The 6,410-nt window shown below is 48.4% G+C and overlaps 1 non-coding gene across 1 annotated transcript in view; it reads left to right on the top strand.

The window, feature by feature from the left end:
* Positions 1 to 6,062: 6,062 nt before the first annotated feature.
* Positions 6,063 to 6,410, top strand: part of LOC143117558 (18S ribosomal RNA) — a 1,855-nt gene continuing 1,507 nt past the window's right edge. Inside the window, exon 1 of the ribosomal RNA XR_012986009.1 lies at positions 6,063 to 6,410. This exon is cut by the window's right edge and continues 1,507 nt beyond it. This is a non-coding gene — a ribosomal RNA (18S ribosomal RNA).

Consider the following 6,410-nt stretch of genomic DNA (forward strand, 5'->3'; position numbering starts at 1 on the left):
GCCCATAATCACTCATTTGTGATTTGCACCCCCCCGGTAAAAAATGAAAATGCAATATCATTCTGCTTTAATCGCCCCTCTCTTCAGTAAAGACGTTCAGAACTGCACCAAATTTTATGTGTATGATTAACCTGACATTCTCTGGGGGTATGCCAAGTTTCGTAGAATTTCATCCATGGGGGGGTCTAAAAAATTAAGTTATGTGTACATTTAGTGACTCTACACTCATTGGCCTGTAGATGGTGGTGCACACATATACACATGCACACACACACACAGGCACCCACATACTATCGGTATTAGAACGGCCGATACATAATTACAAATTCAGTAGGATTAAAAGAAAGCCAAAATAAATATTCATCATCATCATCATGGCTGCATTTCCAGTATTGGCGATAAGTAGTCGTTTGTCCACTAGATGGCGCATCGTTGCAGTGAGACGTAATTTTGTTGGAAGTTAATCTTAAATGGGTTGGAAAGACACTATGCTTCCTACAAGGACAAGACTGTAGGCTACAGTAGTTTACCGCAGAGAACGTCTAAGGGTAGGATGATTTCTGCATGACATGTAATTCCCATTTCCTCTTGAAGCCGAAATAAATCTGAGAATGTTTATCGGACATGCTTGTTTTTTACTGCAGGTAGGCTACGTTAATCCTATCAATAGCAGAACGTAGGTAAAATAATGTTACCGTTAGCATGGTTGAGTGATGGAGGCCAATTTGATTATTGATGTATTTGTAGAAAACCATAAATGCGTTTATAAGCTACCAAGCAAATCGATAACAGCACTAATTGTATCTTTCGACTGTCATCTCATTTGCTTATGACCATAACCTAGGCTACTAACAGGAGCTAAGTGAGTTAGCCACAACACGTTCGCTACGTGATGGTTTTTTAATGGAAAATATATAGGCTACCTGAAAGATAACCTGTCTATGATCCCGTGATGATCTACAATCTCCATTTAAACCAGATGTTTTAGAGCGCACGTTGAGATGTATTCAGGGCAGGGCTGTACCTACACATATTTGTTGCACGTGCTACAAAAATCATTCTTTGCGATGAATGATTTAGTACCAACGTTACAAGGGTCAGATACAGTTTTGCCTATGGCTATTCCGTGAGACTGAGGCGCTTTTTGTTTGTTCGAAGTGCGTGTTTAGGGTGTGAGAGGGGAGTCGATGTGCTTTGATTCCAGCTTGGTAGTTGAAGTCTATGCGATTAAAAAACACGTGTGTGTGAAGTATCCAAACAATGATAACGCTTTCATCATGGCTGCTTTAGCCACAGACCTTGAGCTACTGTACAGTGGGTTGGGTTCCGTTTAGAAGTGTCCACTTCATTCGCCCTTTCCGTGATTCACAGCTACGTGAAATGTATTACTACTGATATGCAAAACTATTAACTTTTTCGCCAAGAGGTGGCAGCTTGATACTGTAAGGTGTAAGCCATTGGTTCCAACGGAGATTTTATTTGGGTCGCCAGCATAGCCTAGCGACAATTTGTGTTGTGTAATAGGCCTAGCATAGGGCCTACCTTATATAGCTTATAGTTTGTTAACAGTCACGGTTTTGTCATAACTCCCTCTATGCATTTTTGCATTTAGAATAGCTCTAAAACCGGGGGGCGAACACGTCGCAGGGGGGGCGCCAGTGCGTGGATATCTCAATCGCAAAATTAAACAATATTTCTATCGGGCGCCTACCATGGACTAGGCTGGGTGAAAATCAAAAGATTGCGTCAAAAGATTGAGCTTAACCATTGACCTCATGGTTGCAAAATGCAAGGGAACATGAATCAGCATATTATTTGCACAAACAATAACGGAGAGTAGCTCTTCAACTTTGCCCGTTAAAATGTGTATGAACAGTCTCGCAACGCATTTCATGAAGGCCCTTTGGACATGTCAGTTATTTGCACCACTGGGAAAAACGGCATTTTGTTTTAGACTACTGGTATTTCATTTGTGCATTGACAATAAAGCTGAATATCATTTGAACTAGATGACTAAACTTATGCATATGTAGAAGAAGAAACATTCACAAAAATCCATGACATGACCTCTCTTCTTGATAGCTGTTGAAAACTGCATGGAACTGACAGGGATTGTTTTGTTTAATAATAAATAAATAAATACATTATGCTGCTACCTTCTGCTTTTCCCAAATACAATGTAGCCTACAGGTGTACCTTTCATCAGTCCAGTTGCAATGGATGGACTGTGATGAACTGCCCTACTTGTGATTGTTTAGAGATTTTAAAGGTTTTATAACAATGTTACAGATTTTTTGGCCCAGAAACAAATCTATTCACCTTTGCAGCGCCAGTAGGCTACTTTGTGTGCGGAATGTGTGCAAACACACATTTCAAACAAGCATACACAAAAGTTTCAAGAGTAGGGAATGGAGTAGAAGATGGAGACAAATTCATTAATATGATTTATTTTCGCGGAATGGATGTGCAGGACTGAGCGGCGGTCATATTTTGTACCGCTATGCGGTACATCTAGTTATTTAAATAGAAACTATGTATATTAGAAAAGGGGAGGGAAGAAGGAAGAAAAAACAATATAAATAAATAAATAAATAATTAATTAAGGAAGGGTTAAGATGAGGGGTAGGGGTTAGGGTTAGGGTTAGGGTTAGGAGCGAACACCTACACACCAGGATGTTTCCGGAAATGCCAGCTCAAACACTGCATCCCTGAGGTGTGGAGTAGGCATCCCACTGCATTATCACATGCTTGTATTTAAAACAAATAAGCCACAAAAGGTTCAAATTCCTGCCCAGAAAGGCCTCTGTAAGATGGGCTTGAACATGTGCTGAACATGACGAGAAAAACGATGTAAAAATTGTGGGGGGGGGCCATTTTTACCATAAAAGCTGTCGAGCTTGACTCTGAGCTTGACTCTGGTCCCCCTGGGTCCCCGACGGCACATGTGCCGTTCCTCTTCCCTCTCTATCTCCTGCGCGCGCGCGTGTGCGTGTGTGTGGCTGTGCGTGCTGGGGGGGGTCTAGCACATCCCTGTGTGTCTCTCCCTACTCCTAGGCCCAAGTTGAGCCCGTCTGAGCACAAGCACTCATCCCCAGGCCTCTCCCTGCCCTGCAGGGCAAGCCTCTGAATTCCAGGTAGCCAATTTAAAAAAAAAGCCCTCTGGAAGCTGAAAACGGTGAAAATGGAGCAAATAGCTGCAAACACAAGAGGCTAAAAATGGTCAAACTGTCTGAAATTCATGCCCGGAGAGGCCACTGGAGGTTGGGGTCGAAAAAATACTGACAGGGGGTCAAAAAGGGCAAAAACTGTTAAAATAGCTGTTTAAAAAAGCCTGAGATTGGAGTTGAGCTCTCGCCGCCACCTGGTGGCAAAAGGCAAGTAGTGAACCCACACAGAGGTGAAAGTCAATGCCCACTAGGCTCCCTGCCTGTCTGGGTGCAACAGGTGAGTAGCTGGGGGCCATAGAAGAGGCCAAAATATGCAAAAAATGCCCAAAAAAGTCCCCCCCCCTTCGCCGTGGCGACCCCAAAAACGGCTGGGAATAGTAGCCCCCGTAGAAAAAACAAGGCCCCCGCAGGAGAATGTGGTCAAAAAGTGTGGGGGGGCTGGCCAGAGAGAGGTCAAAACTGGCCAAAGTGGTTAAAATTCCTGCCCAGGAAAGTGCCTCCAAGCTGGGGGGAAAAATGGGCAAAATGTGTAAAAAGGCTCCCAATGTTGAAAAAAACCTCCTCTCTGTGTCTCCATCAGGGCCAGAAACAGGCCAAAACCCCCCAAAAAGCCCCAAAATGGATGAAAAGGCTGCCCAGAAAAGTGTCCAAAAATGCCCAAAATGTGTAAAAATCATGCCTATAGAGGTGCATGGAAGCTGGGCTGAAAATGTGTAAAAATGGGCAAAATGTAAAAAAAGATAGAATAAAACTGATGAAAATGGAAAAAAAGCGGGAAATGTCGCCCCCTGCGGGACACAGGAGTAAGCAGGTTCACCCTGGGTAGGCAGGTTCACCCTGGGTAGGCAGGTATACCATGGGTGGCTAGGTTAACCATGGGTTTTCGTTCAAAACCTAAGTCCAAAAGGAACAACTCGCTCAAAACCTAAGTCCAAAAGAGAAAACTCGTCCAAAACCTAAGTCCCTACTTATTTAATTATATACGCGGGGCAGGTGGCAGGCTCCAGAAACGGACACCCAGGGAGGCCAGCAAATGTGTCCGACGGCTTCGGACACTTCTGAGGAGCTCCCCTTGGCCTGGAGGTACTCTTATTGACCCCCCCGCGCCGGGTATCGGCGCGAAATCGAGGAGAGGGTAAAAAAGTGGACTTAGAATAATTTTGGCAAAAAGTTGAACTCCCAGGCAATGCATCCAGTAGGTTTTCCCCGAACTATGGCAGTGTTTTTGGGCCTTTTGGAGTATCAGACACATGGTCAGAGTGCATGGAAGTTCCCAGACATCCAGGCTACCCCGGACTGAGCCAGTTGAGTACCCGACCACAGTGCATGGAGCTGGGCCTCATGTGTGGGTGAATGGGGTCTCATGGAGGTCAAAAACCAAAATTTCAGAGAATGTTCCCTGGGACTTTCTGTCACTTCCTACATGTCTGGTTGACCTCCACACCCCCCGGAAAGGGCCGAAAGCTTGCCCAGCAGAGGTGCACTGTGCTGGGACACATATGTGAGTCAATGGGGTCTTATGGAGGTATCCAAGCAAAATTTCAGAGAATGTTCCCTGGGACTTTCTGTCACTTCCTACATGTCTGGTTGACCTCCACACCCCCCGGAAAGGGCCGAAAGCTTGCCCAGCAGAGGTGCACTGTGCTGGGACACATATGTGAGTCAATGGGGTCTTATGGAGGTATCCAAGCAAAATTTCAGAGAATGTTCCCTGGGACTTTCTGTCACTTTGGATGGGTATGGCTGACCTCCACACCCCCCGGAAAGGGCCGAAAGCTTGCCCAGCAGAGGTGCACTGTGCTGGGACACATATGTGAGTCAATGGGGTCTTATGGAGGTATCCAAGCGAAATTTCACAGAATGTTCCCTGGGACTTTCTGTCACTTTGGATGGGTATGGCTGACCTCCACACCCCCCGGAAAGGGCCGAAAGCTTGCCCAGCAGAGGTGCACTGTGCTGGGACACATATGTGAGTCAATGGGGTCTTATGGAGGTATCCAAGCGAAATTTCACAGAATGTTCCCAGGGACTCTCTGACACTTCCCACGTGTCTGGCTGACCTCCACACCCCCCAGAAAGGGCCGAACGCTTACCCAGGCAGAGGTGCACTGTGCTGGGACACATATGTGAGTCAATGGGGTCTTATGGAGGTATCCAAGCGAAATTTCACAGAATGTTCCCAGGGACTCTCTGACACCTCCCACGTGTCTGGCTGACCTCCACACCCCCCAGAAAGGGCCGAACGCTTACCCAGGCAGAGGTGCACTGTGCTGGGGCACGTTAAAGGGGGCATGGGGGTGCCCTGGAGGTCTGAAACCAAAATTTCACAGAATGTTCCCAGGGACTCTCTGACACCTCCCGCATGTCTGACTCGCCTCCACGGCCTCTCTCTGCCGCCCTACGGGGTACATACTGGTGCATGCTCACAGCCAAAAATCTAAGCTCCGGGGACACTTTTCAGCAGGTTTAACCCACACCCAAACGCTATCACCTGACCGATTGGAGTACGAGACCCGCCAGGGGAGGCACCCCGACCGCCCAGTGCGGCCGGACGCCCCTCCCCGAACCCAGCGGGTCCGCCACCAGGCCGGGGGTACATGAGGCTCCACGGAGTCTCCGCCCCCAGCGCCGAAACGTTCTGTTGCGAGGCCCAGAAGCCCCGTCTGACCGAGCCGTCCGAAACAGGAGGCCGTCGGCGGCGAGGCGGGCAGGGCTCACCCCCTGCTCCGTCCAAGCCCCGCGGCAGCCTTGAAGCGCACTCTCCGAGTCCTCCTGGTCCACACGACGTGGTCCTCTGTCCACGCTGCCAGCACCTGCGTGGGCGGGCTTCCCTCTCGGGGGAGGCCTGCCCTAGAGGCCCCCACGCTCCGGGGGGTCGGGCTCGCTACCAGCAGCTACCTGGTTGATCCTGCCAGTAACATATGCTTGTCTCAAAGATTAAGCCATGCAGGTCTAAGTGCACACGGCCGGTACAGTGAAACTGCGAATGGCTCATTAAATCAGTTATGGTTCCTTTGATCGCTCCCACCCGTACTTGGATAACTGTGGCAATTCCAGAGCTAATACATGCAAACGAGCGCTGACTGGCCCCCTTCACGGGGGGCTGCGGATGCGTGCATTTATCAGATCCAAAAACCCATCCGGGGGCCTCGTGCCCCCGGTCCGCTTTGGTGACTCTAGATAACCTCGGGCCGATCGCGCGCCCTCGGCGGCGGCGACGTGTCTTTCGAATGTCTGCCCTAT

The sequence above is a fragment of the Alosa pseudoharengus genome, unplaced genomic scaffold (assembly GCF_046254945.1).
Source record: "Alosa pseudoharengus isolate Yale_2024_CS ecotype anadromous, Long Island Sound unplaced genomic scaffold, YU_APseudo_1.1 YU_APseudo_1.1_scf_11, whole genome shotgun sequence".
Taxonomy (NCBI): domain Eukaryota; kingdom Metazoa; phylum Chordata; class Actinopteri; order Clupeiformes; family Clupeidae; genus Alosa; species Alosa pseudoharengus.